An 18,977-nucleotide genomic window follows, 5' to 3' on the forward strand; every position below is an offset into this window, starting at 1 on the left:
CCATTACCTGGTCAGATAAGTCCAGATTTCCGTTGGTAAGAGCTGATGGTAGGGCTAGAATATGGCGCAAACCCCACGAAGCCATGGATCCAAGTTAACAACGGACTGTGCAAGCTGGTGCTGGTTCCGTAACGGTGTGGGGTGTTTTTACACGGAATAGACCGGGTCCTCTGGAGGTTCGGCTACTCTTGGGACCATTTGCAGCCATTCATGGCGTCATGTTCCCAAACAACGATGGAATTTTTATGCACCACGTCACTGGGGCATTGTTCCCGATTGATTTGCAGAAAATTCTGGACAATTCGAACGAATGGTTTGACTACCCTGATCGACCGACATGACTGCCACCGAACATTTATGCGACATAATCGAGACGTCAGATGGCACACAAAATCCTGCACCGGTACCACTTCCGCAATTAGGGACGGCTATAGAGGCAGCATGGCTCGACATTTCTCCAAGGAACTTTCCAGCGACCTGTCGAGTCCATGTCACGTCAAGTGGCTGCACTACGCCGGGCAAAAGGAAATCCGACACGATATCAGGGGGCATCCCATGACTTTGCCACCTCAGTGTACGTTGCAACGCTGCAAAGTCACTTGTACAGCTACATCAACACACACTGCTACGCAAGATGCTTAAGCATACTGAAACGACACGTGTATTGGAAAACATTAACTGCAGTCGCGATCTGTCAGATGGTTGGAGACCTGGTATCAAGTACACATAACAACAAAACTCGCAGCACCTGAATTAGACTACTAGGCTGGTCGTCGAAATACTGTGTGAAAAATGGAAACAACAACTCCGTTGGATAGCCGGAAGGATACAATTAATTAATTGCATTCAATCAATTAAACACTGTCGTTTTTATTTAACAACACATAATCGTCTGAAGTGTTCATGTTTTTTTTCCTATGGTAAGCAGCGAACGGGATGATGTGGAAGGTAATGGGCAAATACTTCCTCACAACCTCAATAGTTCAACAGCCACGCATGGAATCTTAATTCATAGCCAACAGTACACCATGTGGGCCACCATAAATTACTGTGGGCGCATCATAAAATACTCTTCAGTCGTCATAGCTCTGTCCTAGATTTCTGAATGCAAGACCACGACGCTGCTGCACACCTCGTTGTCGGTTGGGTGAAACACATGAGTCACTGCAGGGAGTGAAAGAAACTTGAGTTGGTGATGTCATGAGTATAACTGGCCGTCGCCTACTCACAGCGCGGAGTGGTACATCCACTACCTGCTCACCTACAACCACAGGTTTACTCCTCACATTACTGTGGAAGGAAGGAACATCATAGTTCAACGTCACGTCGAGAACGACGTCTTAGGAGATGGACCACAAGCACGGATTAGAGAAGGGCGGGAAAGGACATCGGCTGTGCCCTTTTCGTCCAAATGCATTATGTCGTCATTTGCCTAATGTGACTTATGGAAATAACGGGAAACCTAATCTCTCTCTCTCTCTCTCTCTCTCTCTCTCTCTCTCTCTCTCTCTCACACACACACACACACACACACACACACACACACACACACACACACAAAATGACCGCACCAGCTTGCCTAATCAATTAGTGCCTCCCCCCCTCCCCCAATGAGGATCCACAAATTTCCAAAGCACCGTTGTTTAGGGTTGTGTTGATATGATTTAGCATAGTACAGTACGCCTTATGTTGTAAACGTTGGCAGCCGCATGCGAAAGCCACGGAATAACACAAACTTTTTCGTTTGAACCACTTCCATGCCGAATAAAATCACGATTTTATCACGTAAGCTATGATGAAACAAGTGATTTAGTGGCTCAATGTCCGCTTTAAACAACAAGGTATGCGCTGCCGGCGTTCCAGCGTACCAACGCTGAAGCAAACAGCCTTGCTCATCCATATCTCAAAGAAAATTCGAGGAAATTATGTTCTGGAAGTTCAAACAACCACATGTACTGCAAATGCATCGAAAACAACGATGCGTCTTCAAAACTAACGCCAGGGGTGTACCGCGGTGAAACATTACTCTCCTTCACGTCGTCGCATATTCGCCAACTTGCAAATCGCGAACGAGAGACTATTCCCACACAGAATTTATATTAAACTTTTCTTACAGACCTGATCTAGTGCCCACCAGCTGACACGTCTCCCCGCAAGCGCGTTTCACAACTCGAGAAGATAATAAAGCTATTTCAGCCGCATATAAACTGGTCACTCGGAGACGGAGTAGTTGCTTCACATAAAGAAAGGTTTTCAGTAAGAAAAACACTCTAGGTTGCAATCTAGACACTTTTTACTGAAATTATATACTGTAGCACCAGAGCGAGTGCGAGTATTTCTTCATAAGCAATGTCGGGAAAAACTGAAGAAGGAAAGCTGAATATTTTTGAAACTACCAACTCATAATTCAATTTCTTATTTGTATTTGTAAAGCTGACTGCCTTTTAATGGCAAAAATGATTCTCGTATACTGGTCCTCAACGCATTTATTTATGATCGTGATGAACGACGACCTCCTCCCTGATGTAGCGGCGTTGCAAGGAATGACCGCTACAAGGGTGGCATTCGACACTTCCCACAAATGGGCGTTGTGTATTCTATGAGGTGGCGAGTGCTATCAGAGTAGGTTGGGAAGTTATATGGCTGCAAGAAGTCAGTCAGCGATCATGAAAACTCGTTAAAGTTCTCACAAGCTTGAGCAATTAAAGGTGCGCACCCTCTTCCGGCGATGAGGCCTGGCGACAACCTAGCAGACCTCGGCGGCGAAACGTGGCTGTGAAGACATATTTAGCGTTTGACTTTGAAAGTAAAATTTATCAACCAACCTGCGTAACTACGAGGTTTTGGTTTCACACAAAATTAGTAAACGGTTCGAAATAATTTATGCAAACACTCCGACACCATACAGCACCAAAATGGAAGTTAACAGAGAGAAAGTCGAAATACTGAATTTGGTTTTCCAAAACTGTTTCATCGGGGAATATCTTAACACAGTCCCTCCTTTCAATCATCATAAGAACATCGAAATGACAGGTATTGAGACAACCCATCGTGGAATAATAGAAAAGCAACTACAATCGCTTAGTAGTGGAAAGATACCAGGACGAGATGATATAAGATTCTACAAAGATTATGCGAAAAAACTTGCTCCTCTACTAGCAGCATTATATCGTTGAATGCTTGATCGGTGAAGGGTACGTAGCGACTGGAAATAAGCGCAGGTCATTCCCATTTATAGGCAGTGTCATAGGACAGATTCACACAATTATAGACCTATACCGTAGAGGTCAATTTGATATAGAATTATGGAACATGTTTTATGCTGAAGAATGACTATTTGGAGAACGAAGATCTACTCTATAAAAATCAAAAAGGATTCCGCAAACATAGGTCTTGCGAAATTCAGCTCACTCTGTTTCTCGATGAGACACATAGGGCTATAGGATATCGGCGCTAAGGTTGATGCTTAGTTCCTCGACTTCAGGAAGGCATCTGACACCATCCCGGACTAGTTTAATGGAAAAATACGAGCTTGCGGAGTATCGGACCAGATTTGCCGCTGTATTCCAGACTTCCTTGCCGATGGAACTTCGCTCTTAACGGAACAAAATCGAGATATATACACGAAGGAAGTGGCCTACAAGACACCCGGCTGTTCGACTGATTCTCGAGAACTGCTCATCAATCCGGGATTCTTACCAGGTATGGCTGAAGGAAGAGAGGCGCGATTCATCACGGGATCGTTTAATCGGCGCGGGAGCGTTACAGAGACGCTCAACAGGCTCCAGTGGCGGACGCTACAAGAGAGGCCCTGTGCATCACGGAGAAGTTTACTATTGAAATTACGACGGATCATTTTCTGCGAAGAGTCGGAAACGCATTACTTCACCCCACATACGTCTCGCGGAGTGACACGACGAGAAAATTATTCGTGAAATTAAAGGCAATACGGAGGCTTACCGATAATCATTCTTCCCTCCAGCCATTGGCGAGTGGAGCAGGATTGGAGGGGGGGGGGGGGGGGGGGGGGGAAATCAGTAACGACACCAGAAGTACGCTCCGCCAGACACCATTAGGTGGCTTGCGGAGTACGAGATGCTGAACTTGCGGTCAGCGTGGTTCGAGCGCGGACAGACGTTGCACGGTAAACATCCCCGGCAGCAGTGCGTCATGTGCTGGCTCGGCGGCCCTGAGCTGTTACGCCATTAGCGAGGTGATCGGGACCAGTCAAGGCGACTCACAGATACTTAGGCATTAGGGGGCGCGAATCTCGGTCTGGAGACTGGCTGGCGACCCAGTGGTAGATGGCTAGAAGGACCTCAGTATGAAACTTGGCCCATCAGGCGGCAACTGACCACTGGGAAGGGGGACTGGTGAAGATGACCGTGGCGTGGAGCAGCTACGTGTCGGAAGAAGACACTGTGACTGACGCCGACACACTGACTCGCCGAGTCGACGAGCTCCTGAGCGAACGGCCAATATTTATAGGAGGCAAATAAGATTTTCTGTGCTGCTGCGGCAAATGTCACAAATGTCGCGTGCCTGTTGCCCTTGTTTCAGTAACTAGCCAGGAACAGCAGCAGACGGGCAGGGGGGGGGGGGGAGGAGGGGGGGCAGAGGATGCAGTGGCGCAATACTGCGCAAGCGCAATGCAGCAAGTGGCCCTCCTCATGACGTCGAACCTTCTTGCCTAAACCCGTGCATTTTGACTGGTGTTCACAATACACGTCTCTGTACGCGCTGCCTCAGTATAATAATAGAAATACTGTAGTTTATTGGCTTGCGCAGAGACAAGTGCGACCTGAACACTGATGGAATATTTGGATATGGCGCCCCTTGCAGCCCAATGCTATGAGTGGTATATGCCCTCACCGGCCCTAGGCGCGCTGCATGCACCTCGCAGTTGCACAATTCCTCAGCTGTCACCGGCCGCGGAACTCCGTATACGACGCGAGTGCGGAGAGAAAGAAGTGCGACTCGCCCGCCGGCGGATATTCATAGCCGCAGCCGGTTCGGACTCGTATGGGCTGCCCACGTAATGCTTACCGGCTGACCGTCTGCCTCTGCTCCCTGTCACACGTCGCGACCCAACACCGTAAAGCTGCAAGGAAATTCCACCAGGTACCGCTCCAACCACATCCACAACGGCATCCTACAACCAAATGCGTCTACAGTGTCCGCAAGCCACCTTATGGTATGTGGGGGGCGAACTTTGTGTATCACTGTTATTACCTCTGCCACCCCCCCCCCTCTCTCCTATCGCCCCTTCGAGTGCGTCTAATTTTACCTTAATCATCATTTCAATTAATTTACGTAGGATGAAGAATTGGTTGAGTATCCTAGGAAGGTACGCTCTCGGAACAAACAGTAAACCACACCGGGATGCAAAACGACTCTCTTGTAGCGTCTTTCACTGCAGTCTGCTGAGCGTCAAGCTTTCGCTCTTACTAAATGAAGCTGTAACGAAACGCGCGCCTCTTCTTCGGTTGTACTCCTACCAATCCTATATGGTACGATTTTCAAACTGACAAGCAGTGTTCGAGTAACGGTCGAACGAGGGTTTTGTAACGTACCTCCTTCGTGGATGGACTACACTGCCTGAAATTTCTTTCTGCCTTTCCTGCTATTAATTTAATGTGGTGGTTCCACTAGAAACTGGTCTGTACGCATACTTCCAGATATTTAATTGACGTGACTGTTTCGAGTGACTTCCGCAGTCGTGAAATCATAAAATAATGAGTATTTCTGCCTACTTCTGCGCAACATTAAATTTGTCTATGTTGAGTAAACACACAAACTCTGCACCATGCAATGATCCTCTGCAGGTCGTCCTACGCTTCTCTACAATTTATAGCACAGTGGCCTCTTTATACACAACAGTATCATCCGCGAACAGTCGTGTGAAGCTTCCGACGTTCACCGTTACAAATGGTGGAAAACCTGTCTGTCTCGCTCTTTAATCCAAAAGCACACAGTGACATGTCTAGTACCTGGCAGTTGATTCTTTCCAACTTGGAGAAGTTCTGATACTTCGGGTTTGCCATAGATAATTTATTGTTACAGCTTTTTTACCGACCAAGGTGTCACAGGGGCTTAAAAATTGTGTTCGAACCCGAGATGAATTAGATTCGGACTCCACCACGCGGCAATGCGGAAAACATGAAATCCTGAAAGATGCATATTTTTTTGGTGATCCACCTAACTTCTTCAAGAAATTCACCGGATTTATCTTGTTCATGTCTTCCTAAACAGAACTGTATTCGTGATCTATTGATATCGCTATCGGCACGATATTCAAGCTTATAAGAAAAAGGATGTAATAAAACTTTTAGCAGCGCCGCCTTAAAAATGGAGAGCATTTCCTGGAACGAACGCTTTGTCACCTTTGTAAACAGCGTTGTAGGCTGCCAATTATTGCTCTGTTAAAAAGCGGAGACTTCTCTACAAAATTCTCGTTAATTTCCCACCACGAATATGATGGATAATATTGTGTAGTTTTTTCATGTTAACTTACATAAAGAAAATATGTCGCTCGACTTCAGGTGGTATCTTCTTTCGTTCTTTAACCACTATCTCTAAAGTCGTGCGGGAATTTCCCCATAAAATCATAAGTTGGTATTCTCCAAAAACGAATGACATTTACAGTATCAATAACGTGATACGAGGGTGGTTTGAAAAGTTCTCGGAATCACCACGAGATGTAAGCGCTAGCGCAACGAGCTGTTCACGTGATATTCATTTGACTGTTGTCTCCAGACACGTGCCACGTCATTGCTCCTGGAAAAGAGCTGTGGCGGCGACGTGGTTTTTCCCGCTTAGTTATTTGGGAAGATGGAAAGAATCGCGATTCGAGCAGTGATTAAGTACTTCGTAAAGAAATGTATGCAAGCAAAGGACATTCGTGCTGATTTCCATAAAACACAGGGGGATTCTGCTCCTTCATGTTAAACTGTTGCCAAGTGGACAAATGAATTTAAATTTGGTCCGGAGAGCTTAGATGATGATCCGCGCAGTGGTCGGCCATGATGTGTCACTACTCCAGAAATCATTACAAAAGTGCACAAAATGGTCATGGGGGAACGACGATTGAAAGTGCGTGAAATTGTTCACGCTTGCCAGATGTCATCTGAAACGGTAAATCATATTTCAACTAAAGAATTAGAAATGAAAAAATTACCTGCGAGATGGGTGTCGCAACTCTTGAGGCTGGATCAAAAATGCACGAGAATGGACACATCGGAACAATGTTTGGCCTGTTTTAGGAGAAACGAGCAAGATTTTTTTCGCCGGTTTTGACCACAGTTGAAACTTGGGTGCACTACTATACACCAGAGACAAAATAACAGTCAAAGCAGTGGAAATATGTTGATTCTCCGCCACCAAAGAAAGCAAAGACAATTCCTTCTGTGGGAAAGGTCATGGCATCAGTGTTCTGCGATGCGAAGGGGATTCTGTTTGTAGATTATCTCCCCCCTGGGCAAACAATTACTGGTTAATACTATGCTAACCTACTGGACAAATTGCAAGAAAAGATACACGAAAAAGGCCATGTTTAGCAATGAAGAAAGTCATCTTCCATAAAGACATTGCGCGCCCGCAAGCGTGGGCTGTCGTCATGGCAAAATTACACGAACTAAGGTATGAACTGTTGCCACACCCGCCTTATTCACCTGATATGGCTCCGTCAGACTTCAATCTTTTTCCAAAACTGAAAATTTTTCTTGGTGGACTAAGATTCATTTCAAACGAAGAACTGATAACCGGAGTTGACAACTATTTTGCAGGCCTGGACAAAACTCATTTTCGAGATGGGGTCAAGGCACTGGTACATCGTTGGACCAAGTGCATTAATATACAAGGAGACTACATTGAAAAATAAAGTTTCAATGATGCAAGTACTTCTTTTCTATTCCGTTCTGAGAACTTTTCAAACCACCCTCGTACAACGGATATGAGGTAGAGTTGTACAAAAATAAACACTGTTCACCTAAATGTAAGTTTTTGTGTCACTATTTATGAAGTTCAATACGGACACAATCTGTAGCACCAACCTAGTGATGAGCTGTTTCTATTCCCGTCCGCGCGAAGCAGTTCGTTCCTAGCTACTATAATAAAGACCGCTATCTCTTCATAGAAATGGGTTAAATCATAAACTTCCGCTGAGTGAATTCTGTTCTCAGAAAAAATGAGAAACATCCAATGGCGTTTCATCTGTATTTAATAGACACTCTTCTATGTCACCACTACTGCGGAAAGCATCCACAAAGCGCAGCTCTGACTGCCAAGCTAAAATGGGATGACGTGCCATACTTTCCGGAAACGATTTGGCAGCAAATAGGTGCAGCAAGTCTTCATAGTTCATGCATTATGATCGTTACGCTTCACGCAAAACGCATTCTTAACGTTCTGTAAACAATTTCAAATGACACTTGCTTTGTGGGAAATACTCCCCAGTGTAGTAGTAGTAGTAGTAGTAGTAGTAGTAGTAGTACCGGTTTACGCATCCTTTGCGATGAAAAATGCCTCGCCTATGGAAGTTACAAGTCTTAAGAACGTAGTGTCGTCATCGATCGTCGTTATCTCAGCATTTGTGTTGACAGGGGAGATTGTGTCACGGATACGATATGCGGGTTACGGATGAAATCATTAAACAAAGACATTTTTCGTCGCGGAGAAATCTTTTCACGAAATTTCAATCACCAAGTTTCCCTTCTGAAAGTGAAAATTTTTATTGACGCTAATCTATACACGAACGGAATGATAAATAAGTGTTGTGTGACACTATAGCCTGGTGCAACTCTTTCAAGTGGACGACACTTCGGCGACTTGTGTGTCCTGAATACCAATGGTACCCAGTTTTCCCCGGTAGGGCACCCATCCAAGCACTAGCTGGGCCCAACGTTGCTTAACTTAGGTGATCGGACGGGAACCGGTGTTACCAACGTGGCAAGGCCGTTGACAGGAAGGAATGATTATCATCATAAAATAAGAGAAATCCAGCTCTTGAGGAAAGATTAAAACGTTCATTTTTTCCCCATGCGCTGTTCGAGATTGGAACTGTAGAGATATAGTTTGAAGGTGTTTCGATAAATCCTCCGTCTACCACTTAAGTGTGAATCGCAGAGTAAATATGTAGATGTAGATACCCTGTGAATATGTCGTTTCAAGATGTAGTTTAATGTCGTGTGTCCGCTTCCTAAGGCTAACTAGCGAAAGTTATTACTGCAGCACGAAATTTCTTTCTTTTTTAAACCCTATAATGAATTTTTAGAGCAGTTGCTTACAGGGCCCAGTACATGTGGATGATCCCTACAGCAAAGACATTTTCCGAATCATAAATGTGTAACTCACATGCCTTTGCTTTAAAATTACTATTTCCAAACAACAATCTTTATAGATCACTTGTGGCATAAAGAGATTTTTTTTATTTTTTATTTTATTTTTATTATTATTTTTTTTTTTTTTGCTCGGAGTGCCTACTAACTGGTTTGAGGGTATGTGAAATAAATAAAGACGCAAAAAAATGTTTCCAAGCGGCCTTCAGTTCATGTTAGCCGGATCACGGGAAAGCACACAACTCGCAACAGAAATGTAGCTACAGGACAGCAGAGTTTGTTGTTGACAACCAATTTCGTGGTCATGGCTGGTCTGTACAAAACCCGAATCCGGCAGTTAGATGTAATCTACTATTACCGTGCTGTGTATGCCCAAGTCTAACAGTTCCAGTTCTCTGTACGAGCAGATTATTTCCGGTCGTAGCTGGGCACGGCCAAGCAGTAGCCACTGATTACAGTCTGCGAGGGATGGTACCACCTGCAACATAATATTCGGTCGCTACTAGATTCGATATGATATTTGATATAGATACCAATGCCTAAAATTTATCGACACTGCAAAAACATTCGAACACAAGTGTTGATAACGGCAGTATTGCAAGGTATTGATTGCTTATGTATTTTTAAGCTTGACTTCAGCACAAAAGTACTTATTTACAATGCAGGACGAAATCGTAAATTATTACATACTTTTATGAATAAACTTTAGTAGAAAAACAAATATCAAAGTGAACGCTAAACGATAAATAGTCAAACTGCAAACAATATATGGCCTTAACATAACGACATTTTTAATATTCATTAAACTAGTTATGAAAGGTTATGATTTTCCCCAACATCAGATGTTTCTTAATATATCATGAAATTATCGATACCGACCCCATACATACAGAAGTATTAATTGATAAGTTCGGAAAGGCTCTGCAGATGTGACAGTGTGGCCTGTGAGTTCGAATACCATTTGAGTGTGATAGCTGGCTAGCTGCCTTTGTTATTGTACTACTGCCTGACTCCGCTCGCCGATGACACTTCCGTTAAACTGTTTAGTAATATACGCCACGTCAGTGTACGAATTCCTCGCATACGAGAAAAAAATACTAACGTGACGACGTTCGGATCCTAGATTATTGAAAAAGTAATATTTCTCTAACATTACTCTGTGAACGGTTCCTATTTTATTGGGATGTTTCCACAGTGCCGTGCCGTGAAAATGTTGACACAGAGCGAATTTAAACCATTAGCACATCGCCGAAAGATGCGTACTCTGCAGATGAAGAGGACAAGCTGCGAACGGCAGGCTCCCGTAGCCTTAGCGCAGACGGAAGCAATTATAGCCGTGACGGCAACGAGCGTTCCGCCACGGTTACGCTCTGTTCACATCCTGGCCACATACTGAACACGTTTCGCAATGGGAAGCAGATGGTGACGTTGCCGATCCAGGGCTACACGAAAAAGTTTTATATTTTTTAAAACGATAAAAACGTCGCTTATGGCGTATACGTTACTTTTTTACATTACCTCGTGAAGGTCCAATCCATTTTCTGTCATATGCAGAGGATGGAGTGCCTAAGACACATACGAAAGAAATTCTATGCAGCAAGACGCTCAAGAAGCAGACCCTCCAAAATTCTAAGTTGCTTGTCTCGCATTCGGGTGAAAGTGAAGAAGGATTACAGGATATGCTGAATAGAAGGAACACTCTAATGAATACAGAATATGGACATTGTGAGAGTAAATCGAAGAAATACGACAGTATGAAAAGCAGCAGGAAAGAGAACAGCGAGAAGCTTAACATCAGGATTCGCGACCACGAACTAGGTGAAGTTAAGGAATTCTGCTACCTAAGAAGCAAAATGTCCATGACAGACGGAGCAAGGAGGACATCAAAAGCAGACTGTAACCAGCAAAAAGGGCATTCCTGGCCAAGAGCAGTCTACCGGTATCGAACACAGGCCTTAATTTGAGGAAGAAATTTCTGAGAATGTGCGTTCGGAGCATAGCATTATACGGCAGTGAAACATGGAAGCACTTAAGATGTGGTGCTACAGAATGATGTTGAAAATTAAGTGGACTGATAAGGTCAGGAATGAAGAGGTTCTGTGCAGAATCGGAGAGGAAAGGAATATATGGAAAACATTGACAAGAAGGGACAGGAAGGTAGGACATCTGTTAAGACATCACGGAATGACTGTCATCGTACTAGAGGGAGCCGTAGAGGATAAAAACTGTTGGGGAAGACAGAGAGTGGAATACATCCAGCAAATAATTTGGGACTTATCATTTCGTTGAAGGCACACAGGTAAACGAGAGAGTTTTGAAAGCCGTAACCATGTGCCAGTCCCCACTCTTTGTTTTAATGCAGCTCGCTTATTTTACTTTGATTAGTGCCTTTATGGGAATTTTCCCATGAAAATTACTAAAGCGTAAAAGGCACGTCGAATAGGAAAATTACTTTTCCTATTATTTACACACAACTGTTAACCAAGTCACTTTAAACTCTAACGCAACTTCCTTAAAACTGTTACATTTTCTGCTGATTTCTCTAATTAATATTCCCTCCTCATTCTATTTCCACTGCTCAGCTATCGTCGACAGTTGTTTCACTTTCAATAATCACTAAAATTCACCTCTGCCTACCTTCAATCGCGACGCTACCACTAAATATTGACCAAAACGCGTACTCGAATCTTTCAGTCGCACTGTCAGCATTGTACTACCCAGCTGTCTGCCGCCTATAAAACTTGTCCCCAAACCGATCCGGTACGTTTACACTTTATCGCAATAAGTTTGTAACATAACTATTTAACTACAATGGTTCTTTCTCAGTGGTCACTATCTAAACTGGATGTCGGAGGCCAGCTGTCAAAATTTGCCGGCCCAAGACTGTTGTATTTCGTTTCTTGCCTAACCATGGGAAAAAAATTGTCACAACAAGAAAAAGGGAAGGGATTCTGCGCCCACATGAGGCCGTTACATCAGAAATTCAAGATATCTGGAAAACAACAATAATAACTGTTTCAAATTAGTTCTGTCATTCGCTGGTCCATCAGAAAATTGCTTCTACTTTATTTCACTTATGCTTTGTTCATACATCCAGATGTTGCGCAAAATAACGCCGCAAGATGGAAAAGAAATCTATAAATTAGATACCTGCATATCTCAAGCCGTAAAATCAAGTATCGTGAACAACGCTACTGATGATAATTACAAATAAACGTTCACATACTTGGCACCTACACTGATGAATTCCCTACCAGCGTTTATATTTCAAAATGTCTATTTCTCCCAACAGGACATAAAATAGTGTGTTTCTCGCATTTTTGAATACTAGAGGCTGTCTATCTTCACAGAAGGCGATACATGTAAAGGGTGACTGACAATGGATTACGAGAATATTTACGGAAACGCTTGTCTACTTCCTAGAGGATACACACAGTAAAGTAAAAACACGGTCCAGCCACAATGTGACCACCGCCTATGTCTGACGTCAACGTGCAATAACCACTCACGGGCAGCAGGTGACAGCACCGGCAGTCTATAGTATGCTAAGTAAGTGAGGGAACGCGGAAAACAGTGCAGTCATCATTCTAATGCGGAAACGGAGCGATTTATCTGACTTCCTAAAGGGCATGGTCACTGGCTTTCGGACCAAGGGTGGAAACATTCCCGAAACGGCTACGTTTGTAAGCTGTTCGCGCACCGCCGTGATTAAAGTATCCCGTGCGTGGCAAAATGCCGCTAGCCGAAACCAGCGCTGAGGCAAGTATGGTGCGCCACGGACCATAAATGACTGGGATGAACGACGGCTGCGGAGACGTGTATAGGCGAATAGATGTGCAACTGTTCCGAAACTGACCACCCAGATGAACAAAGGGATTACTAACAGTGTCCCCACAACGACCATTCAGCAAACGTTGAAGCGTATAGGCCCCTGCAGCAGGCGCCTGACTGCCGTTCATTGGGGACGAAGGTTGCATTTGCACACCAATACTTCAAATAGACGCGCATTGAGTAGTGACAGGTGTCCTTTGTAGATGAATCTCGTTTTATGCTCTACAGGGCAGATGTCCGTAAGATCGCCGGAAGGGTCCAGGGGCCATATTCTGTATCGTTCATACCGATACGTGCAGTAAGTCAACCTCGGAAGCGACGCCATTTTCGGTTCTTTATCCGAACTTCTTATTCAGTAAGCTTATGAGACCTGTTACCGATCGGTCCTCCTGCTAATTTTTCGACAACTGTACCGAGAGGTTTTGGATTTCGATGCCATCTCGTTCGGTGTGGTGTGGTTTATTTACACCTAGAATTTGTCATCTTAAACATCTTGAGCAGTTTAAGCTTCGAATTTAGTGACTGTGTTACTGAAGAATCACCAGGACGCGTCTGGGTGGAAACTTAGTTCATAATAGACTATTTTCCTTTGTTAGAAAAATGGTTTGTATTGTTGTTACTGTGAATAATTATAGCAAAAAAAAAACAGTTTCCGTCAATGTTCCACAAAATACCAGTTATTTTTACGTAATTAAGAGTTTAAAAAATCATTAAATTTCAAAAAGTCGGCTCTGCTAACGTATATGACATGAATGTTAGCTGAAATTGCAAGTGACTTCCAGTACTTTTTTCCGCAAATGGTTTACTTGTTGACTGTCGGAACACGTTTAAAACTTTTAAGTAACAATGATAAGGAATTTTGTGAAGCCTGATAGAGGAAACCTTCTAAAATTTCATGTATTTACAGCTTACGCCCGCATCACACACAAGTGAGTTGTGTTAGCACAGTGGGTAATGCAACGAACTGCCGTATCACGTCGTACGCTCGCATACTGCTGGGTGCCAACATATTTTTTCTCCTCTTCGTGTTTTTAAGACATTCTGAGACTTCACTAATCTTTCAAGTTAAGCATATTTCTAATATATTCTTTGTTATTTTCGCATAAGAGCGCGCTTTCTCTGTAATGAATCTCTTTGATTCCATGACTTCTATATGTTCAAAAAATGAAAGATGAAATTGCTGCGAGGGACCAAGCTGCGAGGTCATTGGTCCCTTGTTCAGAACAATTATCGAAGGGAAAGAAGAAAACGAAGGCGTATGGCACGGTAACAGGAGAAAGGATGAACCAGAAGAACGACAGGACAATAAACACTACAATGGACAAAACAGGACAAGAAAACCACAGAGACGCAACAAACAGATAGATGAGACTAAAAACAAGAAAGCAGATTACCATGGCTAGCTGACTACGAGAGTAAAAAAGGAGAAGCCATCCACTCTGCAACACATTAAAACCTCCGCCCTAAAAGCACTATGGCGGAGGACACAAAGGGACAAAGGACATGCGCTAAAACTCAGATTAAATGATATCAACCCTCACGAAAAAACGTAAAACTAAAGCTGCTGTTGTGGCACTGTCGTCCAACACCCAAGGTAGGGTGGTGGGAAGGTTAAAAGTGCGCCGTAGAGCGGCTAAAAGCGGGCAGTCCAGCAAGAGGTGGGCAACTGACATTGAGGTGGGTCGTCGCGACGGAGGAGGTAACCATGTGTGAGCCATGTATGGCCAATGCGGAGTCGACAAGGACAACTGATTCCCTGTGAGAAGCCGGTAGTGAAGACTTCCACATTTTTGCAGTCTCCTTAATGACACGCAGTCTGTTGTGCATATTGTTATGCCACTCCATCTCCCAAAGCTGAAAAACCTTGCGGTGTAAGACTGAACGCAGGTCAGTTTCAGAAATGCCCATCTACAGGAGCAGATTCCGCGTAGCCTGTTTGGCCAGCCTGTCAGCAAGTTCGTTGCCTGGGGATTACGGCGTGTCCTCGGCTCCACACAAACACCACTGAACGACTGGATCGTTCCAGGGCAGAGATGGACTCACGGGTGTTCGGTACCAAAGGATGGCGAGGGTAGCACTGGTCGATAGCTTGTAAGCTGCTCAGGGAGTCAGAACAGAGAAGAAACGACTCACCAGAACAGGAATGGATGTACTGCACTGCACGAGATGTGGCTACAAGCTCTGCGGTGAATACGCTGAAGCCATCGGGCAAGGAATGCTGTTCAATAAGGCCTCTGTGGACATAGGCGAAGCCAACATTACCATCAGCCATCGAGCCGTCGGTGTAAACAACTTTAAAGTCCCGGAACACGTCAAGAATCGAGAGGAAGTGACAGCAGAGAGCGGCGGGCTTAACTGAGTCCTTAGGGCCATGCAAAAGGTCCAGACGAAGCTTCGGCCGAGGTGTACACCAGTGAAGTGTACGTGAATGGACCTCATGTGGAGGTGGTAAACGAAAGGACTCCGTTCGGAGAGAAGAGATCGCACGCGAATCGCAATCGTGAGCCCTGACCTGCGCCAACGATGCGGGAGGTTAACTGCCGCGGGTGGGAAAAGGAGACGGTAATTAGGATGCTCAGGAGATCTATAAATGTGTGCAACGCAACTGGGAGCTGTTGTGCACGTCGGATGCGCAATCGACGGACTTTGGCCTCCACCAGGTCGCTCGTCACCGGACTCGTTCTAAAAGCTCTAATCGGTCGGTGAACGCCACAGTGGTGCACTGCGTCGAGGAAATGCAACGCTGAGGGCGCCGCCGAACCGTAAACCGGACTCCCATAGTCAAGGTGGGATTGAACAAGGGTTCTGTAGAGCTGCAGCAGCGTAGAGCGATCTGCACCCCAGTTGGTGTTGCTCAGGCAGCAGAGAACACTGAAGTGCTGCCAGCACTCCCACTTAAGCTGACGAAGGTGAGGTAGCCAAGTCAATCGGGCGTTGAAAACCAGTCCTAAGAATCGATACATCTCCACGACTGTGAGTGGAGCGTCACTGAGGTGAAGTTCAGGTTCCAGATGAACGGTACGACGCCGACAGAAGTGCATGAGACACGACTTCGCGGCTGAAAGCCATGGGCTAGAGTCCATGACTGCGCCTTGTGAATGGCTCCCTGTAGGCGCCGCTCAGCAACACCAGTACTGAAGGAGCAGTACGAAATGCAGGAGTCATCCGTTTACAGATAAGGTGAGATTGACGGCCCTACAGCTCCTGCTAGACCGTTAATAGCCACTAAAAATTGGGAGACACTCAATACGGAGACCTGTGGAACGCCATTCTCCTGAATGTGGGGGGAACTATGGGAAGCACAGACGTGGACACGAAAAGTACGGAGCGACAGGAAGTTTTGGATAATAATCAGAAGCAGGCCCCAGAGAATTCATTAAGAGAATGATAACTGATGATGAGACGCGGGTCTACAGTCATGATGTTGAGACCAAGGTTCAGTCTTCACAAAGGGTCGGCAAAGGTTCTCCAAGGGAAACTTCCAGACACAATGTTCTACGCTCAGAGGAAAGAGCTCTACACTGATACACTCCACAACTTTGTCTGGATCATTATTGATAGGTCCTCGTACATGCAAGAGGGAAAGCAGAGAAAGTAACGTTTCGATATTAGTTCAGAGGCTCTGAGCAGTTGAAACCCCTTTTACACGACTGACTTTCTTGTCTCAGCTGAGTACTCGAGACAAGTGCATCTATTGCAGCGCGCCTGGCGTTTTATACCCGTGCTGAGCCTCGTCTGGTTTGAGTAGTCATTTTCGTTTACACGTCAGAGCGAAAATTGCTGGTGTTGTGAAAGCTGTCTGCTGTGGAGTTTGCCATCTTAATGATGAAACTGAGGTAATGAGGTAGATGATATAGTAACGAAATGTAGGAAAAAGTAATGACAACAGAGTTTATTAACGACCAAAGCAAAATAAATTATGGAAGTTCATGTCAAGGGTTGCGTGGTAAATTGTTCACACTCCTGATCACTGAATAGGGAAAGTGTCATCCAGACATTTCAGAACACACACATTTATTTGCTCGAGAAAATATATGGTTGCAAACACAACAGACACTATATAGAAGGCAGTATATAGCGCCTTTTTTCTTTAACCTTTTTCTTGCTATGTGTGGAATGACGTGGAAAATTATTTTTCTCTTCCGACATTTTCACTGTTGGGTTAATTTTAATTAAAACGCATTTATCTATTTACTTTATTTACGCATAGTCAAGGGTTTTTCTCTGTAAAACGTAAATACGCTTTTTCTTTCCGATATTTCTATTTGTTGGAGGTGAACACTAATAGGAAAGAATTCCAGGACCTTGTGTAACTTTTTAATGTGTCACGAAAACAAAGCAAACAGCAAAAAAATTAAAGAGATAAGACAACATAAGATCAGTTTTTATAACAAGTATGTGGTCTGCCGAATTACGTTGACAAACGCCGCCATAGCCCCCCTCCCCCCTCTTTCTGCGCATGCACAGTATGAAGCGTATTCGGAAATTTAGAAGTGATGGTCGGTCGCTAATTTACACGCAAGCACAAAGGGCGCACGCACTTGAGTAGTTAATTTTGAACAGAAAGTCGGTAGTGTAAAACGGGCTCGATGCGAGAGTGGCGGACACGTAAAGGGTTGGACCGGCGAAGCTGACGCAGGAGCAGGGCAGCGCAGAGGGACGGGTCGACACAATATCCGGCGCTGCGCTGCATAATTGCGCGTGGCGCGTCCCGTCCCGGCCGGCGCCGCTGGCCGCGCTAATTGGCGGCGCCGGCCGGCCGGCCGGCCGGGGCAGGCGCCGAGCCGCCACAGCCGTAAACGCAAGCGCGTCTTAGCGGACGCTCGCACCTCGTCCTCATTCCACGCCACGGCCTCACGCCAGTTTGCACAGTTTTTTCTTCTCGCCGAATTAAAGGGTTCACGGAACCCGCGAAGAACTAACGCAATTTCCGGCTGCTACGATCTAGTTCCGAACACATCCCCTGTGCTGGGATCGACTATTTGGAACTATTCGTATGGCGACGCACGTTAAGATCCCAGGTATCACAGCCTGCAACCATTCACCCTAGTGGGCCTTCATTTATGAGCAAACGACAAAACAAAAGTCGTATTTTTGCGTGGCCCTCAATAGCGCTACAAGAATTACCTCTGTGTGGAGAACGTTGTGGGTTAGAACTTCGTCAGCTGCTTCCACTGTTTTTTATTTTTACATCTCTCTTGATCATTATTTTTATCCTTTTTATAGGTTTAAATGTTATGTTTTATTTCTATTGCTTTGTCACGTCATTTTCATCAGCAAATGTACTTTTTCACTTTTTCTCATTTTTTCGTTATAATATTCTTTTCCCAGTCGGAATTTTTGTGAATGCGAATTTAAGTATATACTGGTGAGGCAAAACATTATGACCAATGCCCACAGCGAGGTTGAAAGCCTCCTGGTGGTATTGCGATCACATGATGCAGAAAGGAAAAGAAGTAAGCGGAAGAGAGACAAACAGGCAGTCATTATAGCGACGATACGGGACGCACATACGGAAATCCACTGATATAAGCGTTTTTGGCAAAGGGCACATTGTTGTGGCGTTGCGGCTGGAAACGAGACTCTCTGAAATGGCTAAGCTGTTCGACTGTTGCTTACTACCGTCGTAAGCATCTATGAAAAGCGGTTGAATGAGTGTGGAATAACGCCTAGGCTGTATGGTAGGGGACGTCCACTTCCCATCATAAAACGTAGAGGTCGGACGATCCCCCACTCTTTAATCGCGGATAGGCAGCGATCTTTGGCAGATCTGACGACAGAGTAGAATGCTGGTGCAGGCACGAGTCCACT

General features: G+C 44.8%; 1 protein-coding gene and 1 pseudogene across 2 annotated transcripts in view; both read right to left on the reverse strand.

The window, feature by feature from the left end:
- LOC126356192 (MOB kinase activator-like 2) overlaps positions 1-18,977 on the reverse strand; it is a 349,077-nt gene that overhangs the window by 276,094 nt on the left and 54,006 nt on the right. The window lies entirely within an intron of this gene.
- On the reverse strand, positions 8,841-8,960 carry LOC126356547 (5S ribosomal RNA; annotated as a pseudogene).

The sequence above is a fragment of the Schistocerca gregaria genome, chromosome 3, assembly GCF_023897955.1.
Source record: "Schistocerca gregaria isolate iqSchGreg1 chromosome 3, iqSchGreg1.2, whole genome shotgun sequence".
Classification (NCBI taxonomy): domain Eukaryota; kingdom Metazoa; phylum Arthropoda; class Insecta; order Orthoptera; family Acrididae; genus Schistocerca; species Schistocerca gregaria.